At 38.5% G+C, this 27,612-nt stretch overlaps 1 long non-coding RNA gene across 1 annotated transcript in view; it reads right to left on the reverse strand.

Annotated features, from left to right (window-relative positions):
* The window catches only part of LOC104005393 (uncharacterized), a 52,511-nt gene that overhangs the window by 14,772 nt on the left and 10,127 nt on the right, over window positions 1-27,612 (reverse strand). Inside the window, exon 2 of the long non-coding RNA XR_678698.4 lies at window positions 20,973-21,189. This is a non-coding gene — a long non-coding RNA (uncharacterized LOC104005393). The remainder of the gene's footprint in view (window positions 1-20,972; window positions 21,190-27,612) is intronic.

Raw genomic sequence — 27,612 nt, forward strand, 5'->3', positions numbered from 1 at the left:
AAAAATAAACAAGTAAAAATTAATTACATTGCACCTAAAAAATGAAAAAAGACTTGAACACATAGTTCAGAAAAAAAAACACATATGAATTGACATGTAAGCAAGAAAAGAGGCTCAATTTTTCTCATAATAAAATAAATGCAAAGTACAACACCGAAATACCATGTCTCACTTACAGATTGACGAAAACCAAATGCTTGAGAAAACATGCTGCTGGCAAGGTCGTGAGGTAGCAGACACTATGGTCATTCCTGGTGAATGTACAAAATCGTACAAATCTAAGCTGGACAATTGGAAATATCTTACAAAATTATATGCATTTTTATCCTATGACCTAGCAATCCCATTTCTAGAAACCTATCTGAAACTATTTCCCACAAAAGGAAAAACATAGGCACAAGGTTATTCACGTAGGCATCATTGATAGCTGTAAAAGATTGAAAACCATCCAAATATTCAACAACTAGAGACCTATTGAATAAACTATGGTTCATCCTCACAATGGGGTACTTTGCAGCTATAAAAAAGAATGAGAAAGAGCTTCATGAATGGGTATGGAATGAATTTCAAAATTCCATATATATTGCAAAGTTATAAGCACAAGATGCAAAACAGTGCATATGGCATAATATGATACTTTTGTGTATATATATTTTAAAAACTGATAAAACAAATGAAAATTGTTACTAACAGGGCTGAGTAGCAACAGGGTCAGGGGAATAGGGATAGAAATGAGAATTCTATGAGTACACCTTTTGAATCATATATTCAAAAAGTAAAATTAAATCAAAAGGACAAAAAATTCATGTCAGACAAACGCAAAATATCAGCAAGTTGAATTTACCCACCTTTTCTGCAACCATTGACCTATGCAATTACATATAGTCTTAAGGACTTCCTTGGCTTTCTAAGGTGCATTCTGAGGCTGTGAATAGAAAATATGGCTTGGGGAAGGAGAATTAAGATTTAAAATTAGGTTAGGCTGATTGCATTCACCTTCATAAAGACTAATAGCCAGTTACATTATAATTAGCTGCTCAATTCCATTACCTTCACAATGCATAGAGAAATATTACTCACAAGTTTTTCATTCTGTCTTTTCATCTTTCTCCCAAAGTGATTTTGATCACATACCAAGTTCAAAAACTTATTATTCGGTTTCTAAGATTTCAGGAAACAAGGCCAACTTTATCCTCATTTCCATCATCTGACTCACACACCAAGCCCCTGAGGCAACAACGGCGAACATATTGGTAATCAGCAATTACAGGCTGACTCATCCAAGAACGTGCACAATTAACCTATTGAACATCTCTCCACCGGGCTTTTCATCCTCAGTAGGACCATCTGCACCACATTCACCCAGGGTAGGAGCCCAGCCAACCCAGTGTGCATCCCCACGCATTTCCGCTTTGATGCCAAGCCAGAAGCAATTCATAACCCCACAGTGCAGTGCCGCATCAGCAATGGATCTCAAGCTCAGAACATTCACTCTAAGCTGAACAGACCATTTCTGGGTTCTCTGCTCCTACCATGCTAACCCTGAAAGCACCCCAAAACTTAAGAAAGGGATTTCCTACTGTTGCAATGCTTCATCTAACAGTTAACAAAATATTAATACTATAGGGCTTAAGACTCCAAATTCCAAGTTTTATTTGGATATAGGTTTCACCACCTGGTTTGGTGAAGGGCCATATGAAAAATCACTTACTCTCACTAAATTTCAGTGTCCCTATTTGTTAGACACCCAGGTAACAATTTTTTTGGTAAAAATTTAAATGAGGTACTTGATAGGTACTAGAGTTGCAAATAAGTATTCTGGCCCCCTAGTCAATGTACTGAGAAAAATTAGTTCTTATTTCTAACTGATGACATCTTCTCCCTAAGAATTCCCACCCAACCCACCAAGAGTAGAAAAAAGAAACAACACGAACAACAAAACCCTAAACTCTGCCATTTAAGAGCTCTCAATTCCTTCCAGTTAAGAGTATCCTTAGGGTAACAGCGTATTTCATGTACACATTCACCTTGTCAAATCTTCCACCCTACTTCTCTTCTGCAAGGAGGATTACTAGGATGACTTAACGGTAGCAGGGAAAAGGGATACAACTCCAGGTGCCAACTCTGGTATTCACTGATCTCTACTGCAGAGTGGCTGGTCTGGTTCTGCCCTGGCCTGGGCTCTGTGAAGGTCCAAGTGACAGGGTTGTACCTGGTTGGGAGTGGTCATTCTATGCTGCCCACTGCTCAAGCCAGCAGCTGACACAATGATGATCTATTTATTTGGCTCGATCAAGACTTGCCTTGCCCACTGGGTCCCAATTCAGTGTGCAGGTGTGCCAGGACTCCTGTCCTTCCCTGTCCCTGGCAATTCTACCCCCAGAGAATTCTTAGCTACTCTCCTTTCTGCCACCAGAAAAGGCTTTTAGGAACTGCTGGGTCCCTTGATATCCCACTGGAGATAAGTGCAGCTCAACAGAGCTAGCATGTGTGGCCACCTCTCTACTCCCTTTTTATGCTATCACTCCCCTGAACACTGGAGCCAATAGCATTAGCAGTTGTCTCTCAGGGTTTCAAAGAGGGAATGGGATCAGAACCATTGTTTCCAATATACCTCGTTCTGCAATAACACTCTCCTTACTCTGGCCCTCCCTGGAACTTTGGTTCAAAAAGAGGTATCAAAACATTTGTTGTAATCATATGAAAAAAGCTCAGCATCACTGATCTTTAAAGAAATGCAAATCAAAACAACAATGAGATACCATTTCACACCAGCCAGAATGACTATTATTAAAAAGTCAAAAAATAACAGATGCTGGTGAGATGGTGGAGGAAAAAAAAGAATGCTTATACACTGTTGGTGGGAGTGTAAATTAGTTCATCCATTGTGGAAGACAGTGTGGCAATTCCTCAAAGACCTAAACACAGGAATACCATTCGACCCAGCAATCCCATTACTGGGTATATACCCAGAGGAATATAAATCATTATATTATAAAGATACATGCCCGTGTATGTTCATTGCAGCACTACTATTCACAATAGCAAAGACATGGAATCAACCTCAATGCCCATCAATAATAGACTGGATAAATAAAATGTGGTTCGTATACACCACGGAATACTATGCAGCCATAAAAAGGAATGAGATCATGTCCTTTGCAGGGTCATGGATGGAGCTGGAGGCCATTATCCCTAGCAAACTAACACAGAAACAGAAAACCAAATACCAACATGTTCTCACTTATAAGTGGGAGCTGAATGATAAGAACACATGGACACATGGTAGGGAACAAGACACACTGAGGCCATTTGGAAGGTGGAGGATGGGAGGAGGGAGAGGATCAGGAAAAAATAACTAATGTGTACTAGGCTTAATACCTGGGTGATGAAATAATCTGTACAACAAACCCCCGTAACACAAGTTTATCTAGGCAGCAAACTTGCATTAGACCCCAAACTTAAAATTAAAGTTTTTTAAAAATAAAAAAAAGATGCCCACACAAAACAAACAAATAAAAAAAAAAACACAAATGTTTGTTGTTTTCCAACAATGCTGTCTTCACACAGGCTCTTTTCTTTGTCTGGAAGGGACGTTGCAATGTCATATCCTTCTTCTGGTAGTGGCATCCAACAGGCCCACTTCTCTGAGGCCATAAAAGTGCATGGGGAACAAGAAAGGAACCAGTTTACTGATAAGGGAAGTTCCAAAGTAGAGTTTCTTTGTTATTTATGTACAGCATTTAGCATTGTGTCTGGCACAGAACATGCGCTCAATAATGGCAGCTAGTACTAATAATAATATTCTGTATTTGTTCCAGGAAGGCTCTCCTTCTCCACACTTTTTCAAACTAAGTCAAATTATGAAAAGTCTAAGTCTGGATGCAGTTGCTCATGCCTGTAAGCCCAGAACTTTGGGAGGTAGAGGCAGGTGGATCACCTGAGGTCAGGAGTTCAAGTCCAATATGGTGAAACCCCTGTCTCTACTAAAAATGCAAAAATTAGCCAGGTGTGGTGGTGTGCATCTGTATTCTCAGCTACTTGGGAGGCTGAGACAGGAGAATTGCTTGAACCTGGGAGGCAGAGGTTGAAGTGAGCCAAGATCGCACCACCGCACTACAGCCTGGGCAACAGAGAGAGACTCCATCTCAAAAAAAAAAAAAATCTATATGTTCATGTGTCAGTTGAATTTGCCTTTATTGATACTAAAGGCAACCAGAAGGTCCATGTTTGTCTTGTGAGTGTTGTAAATGATTATTGATTCAAATGTACATACAGGCTTTATCTCTATTTTCACATTGCCAATAGCCCTATTACCCTGGTTTTATGATGCCAATGAAGGAGAATTGTATGAAAGTCTCCCTGTGGAAAGATATTTCTAATACTTACTAATTTGTTCATTCATCTGTGCAGCATATATGTCTGGGAATACACGAATAAAATACAGTTTCCGTACCTTCTGGACATAAGACAAAGAGCTTATTCCTTAATATACAAAGAGCTTTTACAAATCAATAAGTGAAAAAACACAAAATTTGAGCAAGGATGTGATCCACACAAACACATACACATACACACACCCACACAAATCCTATCAGTATTTTTTAGTGCTCAATCCACTCATAATTAGAGAAATGCAAATTAAATTTCTAAGATATTACCTAAGAGGATGTTATAATGAGACCGTTTCTGTGTCAGTTTTAGCTGAGGCAGGAAAACATTAAATTCAAAGGAGACCACACTGTTAAACTTTCTAATTCAATGATCCAGATCAGCCATCTTTTAAACCTTTCATCCATAATAAGGAGGGAAAAAGGGCTAGAACACTGGAGATTGAGGGAGGATTTCAGACGAGTGTTGCTCGAAAGCTACTAATTTCCTGTGTCCCTCTCCATTAGGGAGCTGTAAGGGGAGTCTTTGTCTATCACCTTAAATCTAGAGAGAAGAGTTTCAGTGGGACTACCAAGAGCATTTGACACATGCCCCTGAAGTTGGGAAACACAGACAATTGATGTCAAACTCCAGCCTGGAAAACCTCCTTAACCTATTGGCTCATTCAGCACATATTGATTGCGTGCCTACTTTGTGCAAGTCACTACTGTACAAAGAGCCGGGGATACAGCAATGAAGAAGGCAAATGAGGCAACACCATCATAGAGCATACAATTTCATGAGAACCAATGACTTTGCGTTCTGCTATCCAAATTTAAATGGTGATCATTCATAAAGATTAGATTTGGGGGAATGCTCCAAGTGAATTGTGGATAAATCTATGCCATTGAGGCATATATTAGTTCACCCCATTGGGCAACTAGCTTCCAAAACTCCTGTAAAAAGAAGAGCTTCTAACTACTTGCTTTGGTGTTTTGTTTTGCTGTTTCTGCAAGTGATACGCATTCAACTGATCTTTTCCTTCTTCATTTAAAGTCCTGTTTATCAGACTGCTTTTGCTATAAAAAAAGAAAGCTCTTCATTGCTGATGGATAGTTTTCTGTTTTTTTTTTCTTTTAAAAAAAGGTCAAAATAAAACTCTCAACAGAACATCAGCATTTAGTCTGGCTTCAAACAATAAATAATTTTTTTCATGAAAGTTTTCACTTGGAGCCTGATTTTCCCTGGAAAGTAATCTTCTAACCAATATTCAGCCTGTGCCCTACCGTCAGTACTTTGTGAGCTTCAAAGGGGGAATTCAGTGAAATCTGATGGGCAAGCAACGTGCTCAGAGCTGGACTTGGCTCTATTCCTCTGGTTGTCTCCAGCTCAGCCCTCCAATTTAGGATGTGACAGAAGGAGTTGGAGGTTTGGGCTTAGCCTCAGAGAAGGGCAGCCCCTGCTTCTCTCCCAGGGACATTGAATTTCTACCTCACCCACATCCTCTTAGGAATCGTCATCACTTAACAGGTCTTCTTTCCCTTCACGTCGGTATTCAGCCGTCTCACTGAACCTAATCTTCCTCCCTGCCACCATGGTGTGCTGGTAAAAGTTTAACCACCAACTCTGGAGTGGGAGAGCCCTGATTTGTAACATTTACTGATTACTGTGGTGTAAATACCCTCACTGTGGTCGATTTCAAGCTACCAACCTGCCACCACTGAATGCAGAGTTGGAAAGAGATGCTAACAGGATACCACGTGCCAGTCCCACGTGTTTACTTTTCTCATTCCTCGTTTCTAGACTTCAGATAAGGTGACTGTGGAACCATGCCACCTCTGTTTTATGCTTTGTTTTGTTTTCAGAAGAAACCATCTTTTTCCTGCTATTTTGGATTGTGCCTCACTGTCCTGGTGTCTTTGCGTTATCCTTGTCACCACCTGGCATCCATCTGTTTTCTTTCCCTGGCATTCTTTCAGATATCATGTCGACCTCTGCCATCTTTTAGTTTTCTTTAGCCACCCTTTGCTTATAGCCCCAGGTAGCTGTCTTTGTTCCTCTGAGAACCATAGCTATGGTTGATTCATCTCATTTTTCCTTGCTGCTGGACCTCTAAGGATGGCGTGGTTGTGCCTGCTGTCCCTTCCCAGTGGCTTGATACTTGATCCATGGAACGGCTGCCATAGATAAGGCCACCTAGCAGCCAGTGACTTCTCATCCCCGTTTCCTTATTTTTGCACAAAGCCCTTTTGCAAGATTATTCTTCACATGTACACATCCACCCAGGCTATGGGTAGACACGTACGGCACATTTTGAGTGTGCTGGGAGATGTATACCTCCGCCTTCTCCTTGATATAGCTAAGAGTTCAGAAAAGATCCACTTCAAGTCTCCACCAACAGCTTTGTCTCTGAGGAAGCAATTGCTGCTGCAGCACTTCGTAGGAAGCCACTAGCTCTGGCACAGCTTCATCGCTTTGGAAATAGGAAGATTAAATGGGAAGAGTTGGGAATGTATTGTGATACCCAGGGAGTCTATAACACAAAAATAACAATATGTGGGAAAATATAATGCATTCTGTTATTTCAGATGATTCTCATTTCATCACAGAACCTCCTTTTACTGAAGGGAAATGCTTCTGAGGTCAGATAAAAAGGGAAGTGTTTTTACCAGGGAGTATTAACCTTGTTATTCTCAAGAAAGCTTTCTGTGTCTCCTGATCGCTTCCCTGGTGGTTGCACCTGGGAAGCCTGGGACCAACCTCTATCTTACCACATAACAACAGCTGGTAACACATTCCAGGAAGATGGGGATGAGTGGTGAGGAAGAAAAGCTCTTCCAGAATAACTGATATACTCAAGATTCTCTGTATGCATGCGCTTACACGATTTTTGTTTGCTTGTTTTTTAACTTTTTACTGAGATGTAATTTCAAATGAACAGAAAATTTGCAAGAATGTATAAAGAATACCTGTATACACTATACCCAAATTCTTTACCCATTTATATTTCTGTGTATTTGGTTTTGGTCTGTGTGTTTACTTACTGGCTTGGTTAGTTGTTTCTTTTCAAATAATGCAACCTTTTGGTGTCCTCATTCCCTAATTTGGGAATTTGGGGTTTTTTCTTTAATGATTAGAATAAAGCTATGTTGTTTCTGACCCAGGAATTAAAAAAAATAAAAATCAATAAAAATAACAGAATAATGCTTCGGGAAGTTCTGACCAATCAGTAACGTGAACTTTTCAGTTTGGAATCCAGATCTGATCACACTGTAAAGGGGCATGACATTTGAAGACATGGATGAAGAATGATGTGAGAAGTTGGGGGCAGAGGAAACTTACTGGACAACACTGAAAGTGAGGAGAGTCCTACTGCAAAGGAGTGAGAATAAGATCATCAAGAAAAGCTGAGACAATTAGGGGCTATAAAGAATTAAGTAATAATGAGTGTTAAACCTTTCAATGGAGTTACCTTTTTTGTATGTGACTATCTAAGAACTGTGGGGAGGGGAAAGAATAAACGAAAAAGAAAAGGCAAATACTGCTTGAGGGAAGAGTGTGTCATTATCCCTAGGCATTAATGCCACCTGAAGGAGCTCATGGTACTCCACCGCACACACGACGGAGTGATGTTCACAGATCGCCAGCTCAAGGTTGCTAACTAAATAAGTATTCTCTGTCCCAAATCCCATTACAATTCCAGAAGAAATATAAAAATACAGTCACTACAGCTCTAAAAATGCAGAAAAGTTGTCAAAGATGAAACAATCGATATTGATCTACAACTTTTACTCATCAACAAATATTAATGAGTGCACACTCTGTGTTAGGCAGGCAGAAGTTCCTGCTCTTAATGCATTTGCATTCTTGTGGAAAAGAGTTCCCATCCTCATGGGGTGGTTGACATTTGAAGAAACTCCATGCAGACCAACAAGGGAGTTTTTTCATCAGAATCCCAGAATAACAAAAGGTCTCAGGACTGTAACTGGAGACATGAGAGAGATTTCTTAAACTATAAGAGAATGCTCTGTACAGATGTATGCCAAAAATCTTGAAAATATACATGAAATGGATGCATTTTGCAGAAAGTTCAAAAATATGTGTATTTCACTCAATAAGCAGTAGAAGACATGGAAAGATGAATAGACACTGGCAAAAGTAACAATTTGGTCAAATGACTACTAAAATTTTTTAAAGACATCACACTTAGGGCACGGTGGCTCACGCCTGTAATCCCAGCACTTTGGGAAGCTGAGGTGGGCAGATGATGAGATCAAGAGATCGAGACCATCCTCGCCAACATGGTGAAAACTCATCTCTACTAAAAATATAAAAATTAGCTGGGTGTGGTGGCACGCGCCTGTAGTCCCAGCTACTCAGGAAGCTGAGGCAGGAGAATCACTTGAACCCGGGAGGCAGAGGTTGCAGTGAGCTGAGATCACACCATTGCACTCCAGCCTGGGTGACAGAGCGAGGTTCCATCTCAAAAAAAAAAAAAAAAAAAAAAAAAAAGACATCACACTTAGATTCCATAGGCAGATTTTTTCCAAATCTGAATAGATAATATACCTATGTTATATAAATTTCTATGTCCTGTTCCTGAATATAAAATAATTGATAGAATACTTTCCAACTCATTCAGTGAAACTAACTATAACCCTGGTACCAAAACCAGACAGAAAAAAGAAAACATAAAGAAGAAAACTATAAGCAATGAATTAAATTACAGTCAATTTATTAAACTATAGACAATCAATTAAATTACGTTCCTTAATAAGATAAAGGAGACACCCAAATAATTGTTTTAACAGATCTTAAGACATGTTACTTAGTATTTGATAAAATTCAACACCTGTTTCTATCTTTCAAAGGTATCAGTAAGTAAGAAATAAAAATAAATTTATTTTATAAATGTCACCTAATGGAAGTTGAGAGCAAACACTTTACCTAGGTAAAACATTTGAAGCATGTTCATAAAAATCAGTAAGGCGATAAAGATGGCCATTGTCAACTTTGCTCTTGGCAGTCCTGGCCAAAGAAAAAAATATGGAAAAATATAAAGGTATAAATCCATTTTGGGAACAATGAAATCAAAAACTAATTATCTTAGATATGATCCTCTACCTACAAGACCTAAGATAATCTAAAGAGGAAAAAAATGTAAGAAATAGTAAGAAGTACCTTAGGATTCAGCCATCCCACTTTTGCATATATATCCAAAGGAAATGAAATCAGTATGTTAAAGAGATGTCTTCATGCCCATATTCATTACAGCATTATTTAAAACAGTTCAAATCGGGCACAGTGACTCATACCTGTAATCCCAGCACTTTGGGAGGCCAAGGTAGGTGGATCACCTGAGGTCAGAAGTTCAAGACCAGCCTGGCCAACGTGGTGAAACCCCATCTCTACTAAAAATACAAAAATTAGCTAGGTGTGGTGACATGCACCTGTAGTCCCAGCTACTCGGGAGGCTGAGGCAGGAGAATCGCTTGAACCCCGGAGGCAGAGGTTGCAGTGAACCGAGATCATGCCACTGCACTCCAGCCTGGGTGACAGAGCAGAACTCCATCTCAAAAAAATAAAAATAAAACAGTTCACAGTTCACACAGGGAAACAACCCAAGTATACATCAATAGTTAAATGAATTTCTTTCTTTCTTTCTTTCTTTTTTTGAGGCAGGGTCTTGCTCTATAACCCAGGCTGGAGTGCAGTGGCCTGATCTCAACTCACTGCAATCTCCACCTCCCAGGTTTAAGTGATTCTAGCACCTCAGCCTCCCAAGTAGCTGGGACTACAGGCACGCCCAACTAATTTTTGTATTTTTAGTTGAGACAAGGTTTTGCTCCATTGTTGGCCAGGCTGGTCTTGAATTCTTGACCTCAAGTGATCCTCCTGCCTTGGCTCCCAAAGTGCTGGAATTACAGGCATGAGCCACCGCACCCAGCCAGATGAATGGATTTTTAAAATGTGATATAAACACATAATGGACTATTGTTCAGTTTAGTTTTGGTTTGGTTTTTTTTGAGACAGGTTCTTGCTCTGTGGTCCAGGCTAGGGTGTAGTGGCACAATGATGGCTCACTGCAGCCTCAGCTTCCCTGGCTCAAGCTATCCTCCCACTTCAGCTTTCCGAGTAGCTGAGACTACAGCTGCCTGCTACCACCCCTAGCTAATTTTTTGCGTTTTTGGTAGAGACGGGGTTTTGTCATCTTGCCCAAGCTGGTCTCTAACTCCTGGGTTCAAGTGAACTGCCCGCCTCGGCCTCCCAAAGTGCTGGAATTACAGATGTGAACCACTGTGCCCATTCTTGTTTAGTTTATAAAAAGAAGAAAATTCTGCCATTTGTGAAAACATGGATAAAGCTAGAGGACATTACGCTAAGTGAAATAAGCCACTCACAGAAGGGTGAATACTGCATGGTTCCACCTATATGAGGTATCTACAGTAGTCAAACTCATAGAAGCAGAGAATTGTTGCCAGAGGCTGGAGGGGGTGGGAAATGGGAAGCTGTTGTTTAATGAGTATAAAGTGTCAGCTACACTAAATGAATACATTCTAGAGATCTGTTGTACAATATAGTTCCTGTAGTTAATAACATGGTATTGTGCACTTTAAAAGTTATCAAGAGGGTAGATCTCATGTTGTGTTCTTACCGAAAATCAAAAATGAAAGCAAAAACAAAGAGACACAAGGAAACCTTGAGAGGTGTTGGACATGACTATTACCTTGATTGTGACAATGATATCATGGGTGTCTGCATATTTTCAAACTCATCAGATTGTACATATTAAATATGCACAGTCTTTGCTATCAATTATGCTTCAATAAAGCATAATTGGACAAAATACCAAGTCCAATTAGCATGTGAAAAGATACCTAACCTACAAAGTAATCAAGTAATCTCACAAGTTAAAACAACAATGGATGCCAAGTTTTGTCCATCAGACTGACAAAAATAGAAAATGCTGATAATAACCAGTGCAGGCATATATATAGGTAAATTGGAACTTGTAGGCTTGACAGAGAGTACAAATTAAACTTTGCAACTGTAACTTGGTGTCATATGACAAAATTACAACATACCTGTCTTTTAAATTAGAAATTCCAGCAAATCTATAAAACTGTCCAAGATACATGCAAACAGATATTTGTATACGGAAGTCAATAGTTAATATTATTTGCAATATAAAAAATTGTTGTAATCTAATTTTTTATAATAGTCTAAGCATTATACAGTGTATGGCAGATGTATTCTGTGAAATACTACTCAGTCATGGAAAACAATGAGGCAGCTATAATAGTCTGATATTAATCGCCAGTCATGATTTTTGTTAGAAGGTAATCAACATGCATTTCTTTCTTTTCCCTCCTGACTGAATTCCAATTCACTTAAAGTAGCAATGTGCCCAGATGAAGGTTTTCTTGAGAGATGGGTAGGTAATGTTGTGCAAACAGAAGTTGGTGGGTTTCTGGAAAAGCTAATGAAGAGGGACTGGCTGATTAAATTACATTCTCCCCATCAATTTCTTCCTCACTCTTGTCTGTATTAGTGATACAATGGCTAGCTCCTGTAGCTATCTTGAATTATGAGATGATCTGGAAGGTGAAAGCCATATGCTAAGAATGGCATATGGAAAGGGTAAAAACGGAAGGAGTGGAAAACAAAAAGCATTTTTCAGAACAATATGTATAAAATATCTGATCTGTGTTTTTAAAAACCATGTAAATGTGTTTGTATAGAAAGAAAGTCTTTAACAATATACTCAAATCGGTATGAGTGGCTTTTTTATGGAGAGAAGAGTGTATTGTTATAAGTTTAATGTTATGCATTATGGGGAACTTCCTTTTTTGATCTTACTTTTGAATGGTTTTAATTTTTAAAAGCTTATTGCGTGCTGTATTTGAAACTTTTAAAATAACTAAATATATGTAGCCTTGTGTTTTTAGTACAACTTTAATTCTGAATACTCATTTATATTTGATTATTTCAAATGCTGCAATTTTGATAAAAAGGCACTAAGGCCAAAAGAGACCTTATAGATTTTCCAATTCCATCTCAAAATTTGACAGGTATGTCCATCAGTCTAGAAAGGTGAATAACAGACCTCAAAGAAATGCAGCTACCTTACAGCATAGGTCTGGAGGAGCCAACTAATTAAAAACTTAATTTGGAAGCACTAAATTAATTAAAAACCTAATATAATTCAGGTGCTCTGTTATATATGTTATCATTTATTCTTCACTTAAACCTTATATGATACCTATAATATCTTTATTTTACAGATGAGGAAAGTAAATTTTGAATAGTTTAACATAATCAATTTCCCTGAGGATATACATCAATTAAGGAAGGAACCTGGATTTAAAATCTGATCTACTTGCTTCAGCCTCTTTCCACTTCACCACATTGCCGCCCACACAACCCCTTGTGCAAACATTGTAAACAACAGCGTGGCCTAGCAGCTCCCAAGTTAATTTCCCCCATTATTATTTATTTGCTAAGTGTTATACAACAGCCACCAGAGAACCCCATCCCCAGGGAACCTGTCACTCTAGACTGCGCACCTAGACTGCTCACATGGACTGCCTGATTTAAAATTGGTCCCACGTTGCCAAAGGAGGAATGTCAGTTGTTCCATTAATTGAAATGACATGACACAAAATATCAGTGATGCATGGCCAAAAGGCTCCCAGAAAACAAGGAAACATTGATGAGAGATAGGCCAGGGATTTCAAAGTTTCAAGAGACAGTATCCTCCACTGGGTTTCTGCCAATCAGTCAGCGCTTAGTCATCAAGAAAAGTAACAACAACTTCAGGACCACAGACACTGATTTTCTCCGTGAAAGCCAACCCAGTGGCAATGCAAAGGCATTACAGGACAAAGGACAAGCCTAATGGCAGAGAAGCAACACAAGCCCCAGAAGAGAGATCTCACAGCACAATGAAAAATTCAAGAAATTCTGAAATTCTTTGAACTTATTTTCTTTTGTCATAGTTATTTTTTCATTTATATCTGTGTTTAATAGTTTTTAAAGCTTTCTTTTCCCAAAACTTCACTCAAAATGCATACCCAGGAAGATTTGTCACATTCAATTTGGAGTTTCCATAGAATACCTGAAAATTATACAGAATTGAAAACAAAAGGTGAATTATCAGATTCAGAGTACAAGAAGTCTTAACCAGGGTAAATGAAAATGTTTCCACACTGATGCAACAAAAATAAACCATACATACTGTTTTAGGGTAAAGATTCTGACAGAGTATTAGAATATCATATCTTTCTGCATGAAGGGAGAAGAAATAAATTCCAAGAGTCCACTGGCTAACAAACCAAAGAAAAACTATTTAGCATATCTTCCAAAATTATCGACATTAATATGTATATTGTTATCTATAACAACCAATTTATATAACACAATTGACAAGCTTGATCTAACAGATATACATGAAACTCTGCATGGAATAATCAGAGAATGAAATTGATTAGGTCACAGAACAAGTCCCAATAAATGTCTAACAACTGTATTTTCACCACCAGGCCATAAAGTTTGAAATCTATTTTTTCAATGATAACTGTCTTTTAAAAAAATTATACATACTTAGAAATTTAAAAACACGTGTATAGATAATGTATGGCTCAAAGAAGGAATCATAAGGAAAAATCAGAAAATACCAGAAACTGAACTACAAATGTCCCAGAGCTCTATCTCACCTGCATTCCTGTCTCCTCTTTGAGAAGAATTTTGTATTAGTCATTTACCCCTCAACATGAATCTCAGGCAATGAGCTCTCTGCCTTGGGGAAATTTCCACTTAAAGTACATCATTGTCATAAGGGCCTAGACAATGAGCCAGTCTTGTGGGTTCAAATTTTGTTTCTGCTCTTTACTAACTATGTGACCACAGATAAGTGACTTGTCCTCTTTGTGCCTCGGTTGCCTCATCCATAAAGTAGAAATAACAATAGCTATATCAAAAACTGTAATGATGATTGAATATATCTAGCAGTGTGTGTGTGGTGTGTGTATACTGTTAGAATAGTGCCTGACAGGCTGGGCACGGTGGCTCACACCTGTAATCCCAGCACTTTGGGAGGCTGAGGAAGGCAGATCACGAGGTCAGGATATCGAGATCATCCTGGCTAACACGGTGAAACCCCGTCTCTACTAAAAATACAAAAAAAAGTAGCCAGGCGTGGTGGTGGGCGCCTGTAGTCCCAGCTACTCGGGAGGCTGAGGCAGGAGAATGGCGTGAACCCGGGAGGCGGAGTTTGCAGTGAGCCGAGATCGCGCCACTGCACTCCAGCCTGGGTGACAGAGCGAGACTGTGTCTCAAAAAAAAAAAAGAATAGTGCCTGACATGAAGTGAGCGCACAACAAAGTGAAATGTTTTTGCTCTATTCATTGCTAGCAGAATATCAGTGAACAGGTAGAGATGGTATTTAGGGAACAGGGACTTTGCAAAAGCCCCAAAATCCTGTTTTCAGGCAGCTTTCTCTCTACCTATCATTGAATCCAAACCTACATTTTAGTTCAACCAAATTAAAAATTGTCACTTTTCTCTCCATCTCATACTACCACGGTCTTTGTCTGGGACTTAGCAATGTTTCCTTGAATGATTAGCAGTTCTTCCACTCTGAAATTTTCATCTGCAAGCCCTCCTCAAGTCAGGGCCAGAGGAGACCGATAAAATTGGGGAATTCTAGGATCATCCCATTCAACAAACTCCCTCCACAATATACGGATGTAGCATGAAAGATTAATCCCATTAGAGAATAAAGAATTATGTTTCATTCAAATAAAATTTAAAATTGAGTTGGACAAAACTACCTTGGTAATACACATGGTATTTGTTTGTAGTAACCATCCTTTAAATTAGGAGCAAAACATCTCCTACGTGAGAAGGAGTTCAGATTGTTGCCTTTGCTTTGCCAAGCCTGCAAGAAGAAAATCTGCAGCATCTGGAGAGGTGAAATTTGTTCTTTATTCTCTTTACACGGGCCATGAAGGGCTAGACCTCTCATTTTAAAGGTGGTGGAGCTTTCTCTCTTCTCCCTGCAGGTGTCATGTTGTAGCGGACATTTCCATCATCTGTGTTTAGTGATTACTCACTGCTTCCCATGTGTGGGAGGAGGAATGACTCATTCGGTTGTTTAGAAAGAATCCAGGACAAAGGGACAGGTTCTGTGCCTTTCCATCTGCCTTCCAGGGACAGCCTGATATTCCTTCTCAATCTCTCTTTCTCTCTCTCTCTCTTTCTGTTTCTTTCTCTCTCTCATTTTCCCTCCCTCCCTCCCTCCTAGCTTCCAACTTCACTGCCTATAAACATATGAGGAAATCAGGCTGCCCCTGCTCCATTTGTCTGGTTGTCTTCAATTTGGGGTGAAAATCAGGGAAGGGACCTTTTTTAATATAGCCAGGGACCCTGCCTTTCACAGTAAAAAGCAACTTGATGGGCCATTATAAGGGCTCCTGTGAGGCTTTCAGTTCTTTGTGAGCATAAATTACTACCAAGAACTGTGAAGGAAAAGGGGTGAGTCTACACTTCTAATATATTCATACTTACCCCTAATTTAGAATTAGGAATATTAAGCAGTTTTTACTAACTGGGATTTTTTCTAATATATAATTATTTAACTTGTAATGTTGAAAAGATGAGTAATAAATAGCTTCACTATAATAGCCTTTCCTGGGATGGTCTCTTTTTGAACTCAAGATATCATTTGAATTATGTTCCTTGAATCTAGTAATTTCAGACCATTTACTATAACATGACTGAAAGAAACATTGTCATGAATCTGGCCTAATTAGATATTGACATTTCTTAAGGAAATGCCAAAAAAAAGAAAAAAAAAAACTGTACATGAAACAAACAAAAACAAAAAAACCGTAAGTGAAACAATGGGTAAATACACCAATGATAGGAAACCTGGGCACCCAGTGAAGGTAAGATGCGAATCACTAGAGTTTTAAACAAAACTTATTCATGCCTCAGGTCCTCCTCAAAAATAATAGATTAAAAAGAAAGTATGCAGTTGAATAAAAGCTTTATGGGAATGTCCTCTAATGGAACAATTTTTTTTTTCAGAGTAATTGCAAAGAAAGCAATTTGGTGGTTTTTACTGAATAGCACAGAATAATTTAAGGATGCAAGAGCACGTGCCCTCCATAAGGGATGACCCTCTTACTGGGAGGGCTGCCTTAGCATTGCAGTCATGGCCAGGTGCATTCCAGACGCCCACTATGGCTTTGATTAATTACTTTCCTTGTATTCTATCTTATTAGGTACATGCAGTGAGAAATGAAGGATAATTTGATCAGAAAATAGCTTCTGTTGAATCAAAGGCTTAAAAAATAGTATTGAAATGTGGTGAATCACAAGAAAAAGGGGCCGGGCATGGTGGCTCACTCCTGTAATCCTAGCACTTTGGGAGGCCGAGGCAGGTGGATTACCTGAGGTCAGGAGTTCGAGACCTGCCTGGCCAACATGGTGAAACCCCATCTCTACTAAACATACAAAAATTAGTCAGGCATGGTGGCACATGCCTGCAATCCCAGCTACTCGGGAGGCTGAGGAGGGAGAATGGCTTGAACCCAGGAGACGGAGGTTGCAGTGAGCCGAGATCGTGCCACTGCACTACAGCCTAGGGCGACAGAGTAAGACTCCATCTCAAAAACAAAAAGGATAAAAATGGTTGTAATGAGGATCTCAACAGCTGTTTTTACAACATGGGATCACCTAAAAACTTGTGTGCTTCACCCCAATTCTTAAGATAAGAGTTCAACCCACATTCAATTCTTCTTTAACTGCCTGATCTGTACGGCCCTCTGTGAGAGGGAAATGAGAACTTTAGAAAAGCAAACAGATGTTTAATAACTTCATGTAGTCCCTGCTAGTTAGACTAGTTAGAGAAAGTAGTTTTGTATAAGCAACTGTCACCATTGGAAAGGGACAGAGCTTTTATGGTGTTTTATATAGACTGGAAAAATGTGGAGGATACTTAACGCTTAGATTGGCTTGAAGAGCAGTAAACAGTAGGAATCCACATGGAAATTAATTAGGGTGTAACTCTCTACATGTAGCTGTCCCATCTCCTCTTTTGCCCTCACTGACCTCCCACTCTTTGGCTTCCATCCACAACACAACTCTTGGTGATCAGAACCCCCAGGCCGAGCATTTGGTTAATGCTGGTCATTCATTCATTCATTGACTAACTCAGAATATAAAGATGGAGGCTATGTACCAAGAATTGTTGGTTCCCAGCTTCTCACTAATTGTTTTGTTCCTGCTATCACCCCAGCTAACCTAAAGTTCTTCAGAGGCCACAGAACAAATTTTTCACTTTGTTATGATTTCCCACAGTGCCTGGGCAGTGCTGAGAACAAAAGAGGTGATCAGCACCAGTGCCCAGAACGTTGCTCCACAGTGTCCTCAGAAAAAAAGTCAAATCCCTTAGTCTGACTCAAAAAGGACCCTTTGCCCTACCCTGTCTTCTTTCAGCTTCATTTCTCATCTCTGACAGCACCCACCTTACCAACCATGTGTTCCCAGCATACTAAGTTTCTTGCAGCATCAGAATTTGGGTCACACTCTCAATTTGGAATTTTGCACATGCTATTCCCTCTTGCAGCAACACTCTTCCCATCTTCCCTGTCATCTGGATAACACTACTATTGACTTGACTCAAATATTCCTTATCTGGGAGGCTTACCCTGAGACCAAAAGATACAGTCAGCACTCCTCCTGGGCACCTCTATAATGGCCTACACCCACCACTGTGGTATCACTGCAAGATAAAGGCTTTATAAATGCCCATTCACTTAAACTGCCTGAAGTTATGGGCTATGCCTATGTCACAGTTGTATCCCTGAGAACCAACAGTTCTTGGTACCATAGCCAGCCTCCATATTTACTTTTTGAGTTAGTCAATGAATGAATGAATGGCCTAGCCTTGGTGGGTAGTTCTCAATGATCTCTGCTAACAGAAATTCTCATGCTTGAAATATTTTAAATATTTAATCTCTCATCCCAGATATCCTACTTTAGGAAGTAGGTTGCTCATTGTGACATATTGTGGCACCATCTAAAGGTTGTCCTGGCAGCTGAAAATTAGAATACAATTCTTTATACAATTGCAGGATGTGGTGTTAATGAAGCAATGTGCCTGCTACAGAAATAGATTTTTGCTTTGTTTTGTTTTTCTGAGACAGGGTCTTGCTCTGTCACCGAGGCTGGAGTGCAGCAACTCACTACAGCTTTAACCTCCCAGGCTCAAGTAATCCTTCAACCTCAGCCTCCCAAGTAGCTGGAACCAGAGGCATGTGCCACCACTCCCAGATAATTTGTTTTGAGAGGTGGGGTCTCACTATATTGTTCAGGCTGGTCTTGAACTCCTGGCCTCAAGCAATCCTCCCACCTCAGTCTCCCAAAGTGCTGGGACTACAGGCATGAGTCACCACACCCAACTTATATGAACCATTTTTTTAAAGTCCCTATATACCTTCACATGGAAGTCATCATAAAGCTTTCAATGCAATATCTTATACACAAAAGTTACTTAATAAATGCTTATTTTGAATGAATGAATGCCCAAAATAATTCTTGCTCAGGAAAACACTTTGCTAATAAAATTAGCAAACACCCATGAAGTCCTCACTTATAGATGAAGAAAGCTGAACAATTTGAGACAAACTTGGAGGTTTACATTGAAAATGACTTGCAAAATAGATATCCGAGTGCTTGATTTAAATGACTTATTTAGCTTAGCAACCAATTTAATGTGTTTTTTAATTTCTTATGTTTGTGTGTGTATTATAGTAAATATACAATAGTTAATTACAGTTGTCAATTGATTTTTTTTTTCTACTAGCCACTTTGTAGTCAGGTAGCCAGGTGGAGCATCTAGGCCCATGGCTCTGCCCAGCCTGATGAATTGCATGCTGATATTCCCCCTTCAGCCTTTTCTTTCTTTCTTTCTTTTTCTTTCTTTCTTTCTTCTTTTGTTTTGTTTTGTTTTGTTTTGTTTTTTGAGACGGAGTCTCCCTCTGTCACTCAGGCTAGAGTGCAGTGGCACCATCTTGGCTCACTGCAACCTCCACGTCCCGGGTTCAAGCGATTCTCCTCCCCTTCAGCATTTCAAAGGTTGGAGGAAATTGGAGGCACCAAATACCATTTTGTTCTTCTCTCTTCTTGAGGCTCTTCTGTAAACATCCCGGAGTGTTTACTCTACAAATAACATTTCTGGTATGGCCCTGATTTTCTGAAATCGGCAGGAAACATTGGTCTAATCAAAGCTTATTGAACTCTGTTCACATTCTGGAAATCACCACTCATGATTCAAGAATCCAAATGATGCCAAAGGGAGGACAGTAATCCAAGCAAACTCATCCTTTAAGGGCTTTGAATTAAATTTTCAAAATGTGAGAGATAGAATAGTGGAATTGTAAATACTTAACCCTAAATTACAAAGAGGACACTGACATTAATATCAATAGAAGCTTTACAAATAGATTTTCTTTCTTATCCAGAAGGCATGAGTCCTCTGGGATCCCTCAAGTCCAAGTTACCTTTATTTCTCAGTTACCTTCTGCCACGGCATTTTTTTTTTTTTTTTTTTTTTTTTTTTTGAGATGGAGTATCACTCTGTCGCCCAGGCTGGAGTGCAGTGGCATGATCTTGGCTCTCTGCAACCTCCGCCTCCCTGGTTCAAGTGATTCTCCTGCCTTAGTCTCCCAAGTAGCTGGGACTACCGGCGCAGGCCACCATGCCTGGCTAATTTTTGTATTTTTAGTAGAGACGAGGTTTTACCATGTTGGCCAGGCTGCTCTTGAACTCCTAACCTCAAGTGATCTGCCCACCTTGGCCTCCCAAAGTGCTGGGATTATAGGCATGAAACATCGCGCCCAGCCTATGCCACAGTCTTGAATTGAAATTTTTGAAACTCTTAAATTTAGAAGAATATGGAAGGCAGATAACTATGTCATGCACTACTAAAACTAAACAAAGAAAATCATAAAGAAATATAAAAGCCTCAGTAGTGGTATAGATGGAAACTAAACAATCTTTTCAATCCCCTGTAAAGCTCAAGAAGAAAAACTTCTTCATACCTGGTCAAATGAAGTGAAAAATGATCTCAATCAATGTTTTATGGAATTGATAGACTTCAAATATCAATATTTTGGAAAAGAATTTGAGAATTTAGCTTTAAATCACCTCAGTGATAATTGATAACAAACTGTATTTGTGTAACTCTTTTAACAAAGCCATATATTTCATAAACTCATGGACTAGTCTGAATATTTTTCCTGTTTCTCAGATAAAGAAACTTTGAGTTAGACAGGAAGGTGAAATGAGTGGCCAGAGTTGTATACATGCTTTGCCTCCTCCCACTCAGCCCAAAGAAAACAAATTTTCCTCTGGCTACCAGTGTAGTATAAAGCAAAATACATTATTTTTTTGCCAATGTCATTTTAATGCAGTTTAGTGATAAGCTAAAATCATTTTGCACTAGGGAATTGAGTTTCTATGAAAATAAAATAAATTGTCTTTCTTGCTCAGAGATGGGAAGACAGAGAGAATGAAGTGATAGATTCCTTTACCTCAGGCTCTGTGAGTGAGCTCGTCAGCCTCCCAGGCTCCACATGTGAATACAGGAAGCACCTGCACAGCCCAAAACATCCTGGCCACACCTAGTATGTCCTGGATTGATGCATCAAATCTTTAGATTATTCATTCTTATGTGAAATGAACATCTTCCAAATAGCTTTCTTCATTTCATCGCTTGATCAGCAGTAAGTAGCAAGTGCTTCTGATGTTCTGGTGGGAAGAGAAAATGTATTTATTATTATTTTAAAACTATTCAACTTAGGAAAGTCTGACCTTTAGAGATAGATTCAAAGCATAAATAACTATCTGAGAGGAACTTCTCTTCTCCATCTCTGGTTTCCATGAAGAGGAATTTTCCCTAAGCTCTTTAAGCTTCTGGACCAAAACTTCTGTCTCTCTGGAAATATATTAGGTTACCTGTAGGTGAGCAATGCCATTGGTCTTGGGTGGAATTAATCTATCAAAAGCTATACACATGGCATTTCATCTTCCTCCTCCTCCCTAGATCAGTGTGAGGCAATGATTTTTTTACAGATTAAAGCTTGCCCTGAACTGAGCCCCAGACGCTAAATTGGGTGTGCAGAGGAAGTAACAGCCCTTTTATTTCATCACTAAGCTACATTGCCATTAACTTTATCAGTAATAAAGATAAATTTTTTTCCTGCAAATGCTGCCTCCTTTGTTTACATTCTCAGTTTCATTTTTTAAAATTCACACAGGAGGGAAGGGTTCTATTTATTGGACTTTCCTCAAAAACTCCACCAGGAAGAGCACACTGTATTTAGGTATTCAAATAGGGGGAAAGTGGTTTAGAACACAAGCCGACTGTGCTGGGCAGAATTTTAGGATGGCCCCCACATTGGGTAGCCCCTTGGTGTTCCTGCAGGGTATCATCTCCTTCCCTTGAGAATGGGTGGCACTAGTGAATATTTTGGATTATTATTCCTGAAATTAGGTTACTAACAAGTTAGCTGGAGTTAATAAAAATGAAGTTTATCCTCGGTAGGTCTAACTAATCAGGTGTTCTCTCTGAAAGAACATGAAGCTTCAGAGAGATGTGCTGCTGCTGGCCTGGAAGAAAAGCAAACAGCCATGTTGCAAATTGCTGATGGAGGGGCCAAATAGCTAGAACCCAATGGAAATGCCTAGGAGCTGAGAGCAATCTCCACCCCAAAGCTGGCAAAAGAAAGAAAGAAAGAAGGAAGGAAGGAAGGAAGGAAGGAAGGAAGGAAGGAAGGAAGGAAGGAAGGAAGAAAGGAAGGGAAAGAAAGAAAGAGAGAGAAAGAAAAAAGAAAGAAAGAAAGCAACCAAGAAAGAAAGAAAGAAAGAAAGAAAGAAAGAGAGAGAGAAAACAAGGACTACAGTTCTGCAATTGCAAATAATTGAATTCTGCCAACAGCATAAAGGAGCTGGGAAGAGTACCTCAAACTCCAGGTGAGAATACAGCCTTAGCTGACACTCTGACATCTGCCTGTGAGACCCTAACAGAAAACCCAGCTGTGCCATGCCCGTATTTCTCACCCATGGAGAGTGTGACATAATAAACATGTGGTTTTATCCACTAAGTTTGTGGCACTTTGTTATGCAGCAATATAAAACTAACACAGCCATTGAATATTGACCATTCCCTTCAGATGGTTTTGTCTAAAAAGCTTGCAAGCCAATTGTTTTGAGTTGAAAAGCAACTTCTAGAGGAGCAAATTAATAACTCCTAAAAAGCATAGTTTGGTATTTTATATACATAGTGAGATTTAAAGAGGGACATCTGAGAGGAAAAGGGCAGAGCAGGGAACTGACGTACATGTTGTAGAGCTGTGTGCCACGAGTCCACATCAGAGGCCTTAGAGTGGCACGTAAGTGCATCATCAGCAAATAACAGAATGAAAGCCCCTTGGAGGCAGAGTGCTGTAGTATGGGAAGTATGACCTCTCTACTCAACATCTCAAGCCATCAGTAAAAATATTAAGAAACAAGGGGCAAAGCTTGGGAATGGAATTGTGCACCAATCTGACATAAGAGGAGAAACTCAATGGCTTGTAAGTAGAAAAGAGATCAAAAGAGCAAAAGATTCACCCAAGTTAAGACAGCGAAGATTTCAGCTAAATGTAACTTAATCTATTTTTTTCTTGTTTTTATTTATTTTTTTAAATACAGATGAGTGCTCACCATATCGCCCATATTGCCCAGGCTAGCCTTGAACTTCTGGGCTAAAGCAATCCTCCTACCTCGGCCTCCCAAAGTTTTGGGATTACAGGTGTGAGCCACCATGCCTGCCCCAAAATGTAACTTAACCTCTAAGGAGTAAAGAAGAATCTAGTTACAGTCATACAGCCAGGGCAGAGGAAGCGCTATGTACTTCAAATTCAAACATGACTCAAGTGTTTAGCCATCAAAACCCCAGATCGCTGAGTGCAAGGGGAACCCAAGTCAATTTGGTGTGACATTGCAAAGAGAAAAGATGAACTAGTTAACTAAAAAGGGATAAGTGAATAGCTACATGTAAAAGATAATATTAGGTCCCTGTCTGACACCACATTATTATAAAGAAAAATCCACATGAACTAAAAACCTATGCAAGATTTTTTAACTTTTGGGAGAAAATATAGGCGATTTCTGTAATGAGGACAGAAAAGGATTTAGTAAACAAGTATTAAATTGCACAAACTATAAAGAAAAAAATGAGATTAAACTACCTTAAAAATGAAAGAGCTTATGCACAACATAAGACATCATAAGGAAAGTTAAAAGACACACTGTCTGAAAGAAGAGATTTTAAAACCATGTAACTACCAAGACTGAAACATAAACAAACACAAAATCAGAACATACTAATAAGTAAAGAGATTGAATCAGTCAAAAACCTTCCGAAAAAGAAAAGGTCTGACCCCAGATGGCTTCACTGATGAATTCTACCAAACATTTAAAGAAAAATGAATGCCAATCATATTTAAACTCTTCCAAAAATTGAAGAGGAGAAAACATTTCCAAATTCATTTTATGGCGCTTGTATTACCTTTATACTAAAGCCAGACAAGAACACTACAAGAAAGGAAAATTCCAGGCCAAATCCCTCATGAACATAGATCCAAAACTCCTCAACAAAATACTAGCAAACCAAATTCAACAGCACATTAAAAGAATTATACACCACAATCAAGTGGGATTTATCTATGAGATGCAAGAATGGTTCAACATACACAAATCAATGAAGTGATATATCACATTAACAGAACGAAGGATAAAAACCATATGATCATCTCAGTAGATGCAGGAAAAAAAATTTGACAAAATTCAACATTCTTTCATGATTAAAACTCTCAATAAATTACGTATAGATGAAATGTACATCAACATAATAAAGGCCACATATATCAAGCCCACAGCTAATGTCATACTCAATAGTGAAAAGTTGAAAGCCTTTCCTCCAAGATTAGGAACAAGAAAAGGATACCCACCCTCACCACTTCTACTTGACACATTACTGGAAATCCTAGAGAAAGCAAGCAAGATAAAAGTCATCCTAATCAGCAAGAAAGAAGTAAAATTATCCCTGTTCACAGTTGATGTGATTTTGTATATAGAAAATCTTAGACTCCAACAAAAAAATTCTTAGAACTAATCAGTAAGTCCAGAAAAGTTGTAAGACAAAAAATCAACATACAAAATCAGTAGCATTTCTAGACTCTAAATAACTAGCTAACAGGAAAAAAAAATAAGAAAATAATCCCCATTTACAATAGCATCAAAAAGAATAACATATTTAGAAATAAATTTAACTAGAAGGTGGAACAGCTGTACATTGAAAACTATAAAACGTTGATGAAAGAAATTGAGGACACAAATAAATGCAAAAATACCCCCCAGTGCTCATGGATTGAAATAATTAATATTGTTAAAATGTCCATATTGCTCAAAGTGATCAACAGATTCAGTGCCTTCTCTGTCAAAATTTCCACGGCATTTGTGATGGTTAATTTTATGTTCAACTTGACCAGACGAAGGGATACTCAGAGCTGGCAAAACATTATTTCTAGACATGTCTGTGAGGGTATTTCCAGAACACATTAGCATTTGCATCAATAGACTGAGTAAAAACAATCACTCTAACCAGTGTGGGCAGGCATCACCCAATTCAGTGAGTATATAGCTACCAATACTGTACTGTATACTTGAAATTTGGCAAGAGGGTAGACCCTGAGTCCTTACCACCAAAAAAAAGGTAACTATTTGAGGTGATGGATATGCTGATTAGCCTGATTGTGTTGATTATTCCACAATGTATATATATATCTGACTATCACGAACACCTCAAATACATACAATAAAAAAAAATCTTACCAAACCAATATGAAAAAGACAAATACACATATAGAAAATTGGACAAAAATATAAACAGGAAATTCACAGAGAAGATGAATTGACTACCAGTAAACAATATTTTCAAGTCACCGATGACATTGGAGGAAAAAAAATCACTAGGGTATTGGTGGTGATGTGGGGAAATGGGAATCATACACTGCCAATGAGTGTAAATTGTCCCAAACACTTAGTAGAGCAAGTCCTAGAAGTTGACATTGCTCCTGTCCTTTAGCTCAGCAATTTGTTTGTAGCTGTCTAACAGAAACTCATATGAATAAAGAAGCATATTCAAAAATGTTCATGCAATTTTTGTGATACCAAAACAGTAAAAGCAACCTTACTATCCACCAGTCAACAAACAACACCGCTTCAGAAATGGACTAATACAATAGTCATTAAGACCAAAAATATTCAGATCAGGATCTCAAAGAGTAGGGAGACCCTCCAAATAACTGGAGAAGGGAATATTAATTAAAGGTACATTTAGGATCACCTGTGGTCCTAGCATATAATGAAATACTACAAAATAAATGAACTAAGTAGGATAAACAAGGAAAATCACAAAATGTAACTATAAGTAAAAAAAAAAGTTGGAAAAAGATATCCTGATGGTACACCATTTATGTCATTCAATATAATATATACTAAATTTATACATTAATAAAAGTATATAACCTTTAATTTATATAATATATACATAATATTTACTAATACATACATATATGATAAATGTATAAAACCACACCTTGATGTGATATACATCAACTTGGAGAATGGAGCTTACAACTACAATCTAGACTGGGCATTTCACGAAGAAGGAACTTATTTACAGCTATTCCTTACACCTAGAAGACTGCCCAAAAAATAGTAGATGCTTAATATTTATCTTTGAATAAATCAGTGAATGAATGAATGGTTTCATCTGGGAGGAGAATGAGATGAATAGAACAGAGGCGGGGAAAATTTTAGGTGTATTTTTAACATTTTCTTTGTAGAATAGTTATGATTCATATAAAACAAAGTCATATTATCAATTAAGCCTAAGTGATGGGCTTTCTATTTTTTAATATTATATCGTTTCAATTTAAAAATTTTAAACATGTCTGTAACAGTTTTTTCATATAGATAGAATTAGTGCCCCCTCCCCCTACCGAAGAACTCTTTAGACAGCCCATTTTTTTATCTCATAGGAAAAACCTTTCAATGCACAAATCAAAGAACTGACCTAAATTTTAAGTGTTGTAGAATAAAACTGGAACTAAAAAGTTGAGGTATTGCTATACTTACTACCACAAGTAATAATCTCCTTTGTTTAAAAATTGCATTATCACCTCCTTTGATAAATTTAAATCAATTTCTAGAAGTGATAGGTAATTACAAGGGAGAAAATAGATACACTTCAAAGCAGAGTTAATTTAAACTGTCTGCCTTTTGTGTAATTACATTTATTCTCTATGGAAAAAGATCACAACACAAATATACTACAGGCTACACGCTACTGTAAGATCTAGATAATCAGAAGTCCAAATATAGTTCCTCTACGACTTCGCAGCAAGTTAGAGAAGCAAAACGTTAATTGTGATACCTCATGGTAACTATTATGGAATTATTAAGAAGAGTATGTAAGCACATAGAAGAAAGCTCTCACAATCTGGAGCTGCAAGAAAGGCTTCCTGGAGGACATGACACATGAGCTAGACTTTGAAGGATAAGTGTTTGCCAAACAGGAAAGTTGATGGAATAAGGGATGGTAGGCAGTGAAGGATTTTTTTCCAGACAAAGATACAGTAGTTGTAAAGTTCCAGTCAAGTAAGAAATAATAGCATATTTGGAGAGCTACAAGTAGGACAATCGACTGTAGCCCGAATATGCATTTTGTAGCATGGTGGGAGAGAAGTCTAGAAACAGAGACAGATACAAGACCGTTGAGCACCTTACAATGCCATGATAAATGATTGCAGAGTCTTTCTCATATATCATAAGGAATTATTAAAAACTTTTAAGCAATGAAGTGACATACTCAGAATAGGAGTAACAGAGAGGATGTTTTGGAGTGGGGTCAAATTGGATGAAAGGAAAATAGGTAAGAGTCTATTAAGGTAAGGCTGGGCATGGTGACCCATCCCTGTAATCCCAGCACTTTGGGAGGCTGAGGCAGGTGGGTCACTTGAGGCCAGGAGTTCAAGACCAGCCTGGCCAACATGGTGGAAATGATAAAGCTTCCCTAACCTACAACAGTGTCATAGAATTGGGGAAGGGAATATTAATTAAAGG

This window comes from Pan troglodytes, chromosome 13, assembly GCF_028858775.2.
Source record: "Pan troglodytes isolate AG18354 chromosome 13, NHGRI_mPanTro3-v2.0_pri, whole genome shotgun sequence".
NCBI lineage: Eukaryota > Metazoa > Chordata > Mammalia > Primates > Hominidae > Pan > Pan troglodytes.